Consider the following 2115-nt stretch of genomic DNA (forward strand, 5'->3'; position numbering starts at 1 on the left):
TCAACCGGAAGGGGGTTGAGGTAGGTTTGGTAGACTAATCAGACAGGGGTCTGAACTGATGTAAAGTACAGAATAAGGGCAGAGATGCCAGGCCTTCATTTATCTTGTGGACTCGGGTGAGGAGTCTATACCTTTCAGCAAAAGCAGCGTGATGGCTACTGTTGGGGTTCAGGAATCACTACACCAACCATAGGAACACTAATCTCAGTTAAGCAAAAATAGTTTATTGAATGTACACTGTTGTGAGATAGATTTCTGGGCTCACACCTGAACAAACCACACCAAACCAACACAGTTCCATGTGGAGAAGTTTAATAGAACGACAAGACAGGGGTCAGGGTCAAGAGAAGAGAAGAAGAGAGAGAGCGAAGGGGAGGGGTGTTCAGTCTTTTATGGGGGTAGTGATGTCATTTGCTTCCAGGTGGAGGTGGGTTTCCTAAGAGTGTATCCTGGGAATGCTTGGTCCCTGTCACCAGTGGATGGCGCCATCACCGAGGGTAGGAGCTGTTCTAATGCCAGCATACACCAAGACTGATCAATCAGAACCACAAAAAAAAAAAAAAAAAAAAAAAAAAGGACTCACGAGCCTAATTGTGATACCAGTCTGTCCTTAGGGCAGGGTTTTTATAGGAAAAACCAAATTCAGTAGTTCAGAAGGCAAGGGTGGAGGCGGTTCTACATTTTGGCTGACTTTTAAGCTGATTGGTTCTAAGTGAGGTAAGAGGGACGGTGGACAGGTGAACAGAGGAGTTTCAGAGCATTGAGACGGCAGCATAGGAAATACAACCATAGTGTTGTGGCCCTTTAGGAGAAGTGTTCAGTGTCGGCCATGGATAGTTACTTCTGGGAATCGGAGCCTGAGAACCTGTACTTAATTTCACCTTTTGAGCAAAATGGAGACTGAATACAAAATGGCCACAGTAACGTTAAGAGGAGCAGGCCTCAACAGCTATTCTTGGTTGTCAACTTATCTATATCTGGAATGAACTAAAAACCAAAAATTTTTTAAAAATTAAAGATTAAGATAAGAAAGAAAGAAAAAGAAAAAATGACCAGGTACATTTGTGAGACTTTTTTTTTCTTAGTTATGTCATTTGAACTGGGAAAAGACCCACTTTTAATTCATATCTTCTGAGTCAGGAAAATCAGCCTTTAATATGGACCATATCTGCTGCTGGCATGGTCCTGACATGAGAGGTCATGGAAGAAGGACATTCTCTCTCTTCGACTGCTTGCTCTCACTCTTACTGGCAAGTTCCTTCTGTCACTGGTATTAGAAGCCTTAGAGCCTGCTTCTTCAGGATTCCAGCCTATACTGAAGCCATCTGAGACACACAGCCTCGTGGACTGAACAACCACTAGATTCTTGGGCCTTCTGTTAGTAGACTAGCAGGACCACAGCCTGAAAGTCATTCTAATAAAGCTGTGTGTATGTGAATGTGTGTGTGTGTGTGTGTGTGTGAGAGAGAGAGAGAGAGAGAGAAAAAGAGAGAGAGAGAGAGAGAGAGATTCATTCTAAAAGTTCTGTCCATTTAGAAAACTCCAACTAATACAAGCAACTTTTAAGTTACTGACTTAACCTTTTCCCAATCACTAGCTATCTGAAGAAGAAGCAGGCCATGAAGCTGTCCCTGCTCTAGACAGTGGTAGGCTGGGCTTAGACTGTGCAATGTATGAAAAATAGCAAATATCCAGGTGTTGGAGGCACATACCTTTAGACCTAGCACTTGGGAGACAGAGGTAGGTGGATCTCTGAATTCAAGGCCAGTCTCATCTATAGAGCAACAGTCAGGACTACACAAAGAAACTCTGTCTTAAACAGAAAACGAAAAAGAAAGAAAATGGAAAAGAAAAACAGAAAATGTTCAGTGCACAGACATACCCAGTGTTGGGAGCCAATGCTCACACTATAAAAAACCGAATTCTGCTAAAAGGAGAGGAGGTCAGAGAGGAGAATGTCAGCTGTGACACAAGGAACAGACTGATCAGGCTGGAGCTCCAGAAGGTCAAAGGTAAGGGGATCCCAAGATAGGACTGGTGTGAAGCAGTGTTTCTGCAGGGTCCTCAGAGCCCAAGTGAGTCCTTCCAACCCAGTTTCTTCCTCAGGCTTTCCCT

This window comes from Micromys minutus (genome assembly GCF_963924665.1).
Source record: "Micromys minutus genome assembly, chromosome: 16".
In the NCBI taxonomy this organism is placed as follows: Eukaryota; Metazoa; Chordata; class Mammalia; order Rodentia; family Muridae; genus Micromys; species Micromys minutus.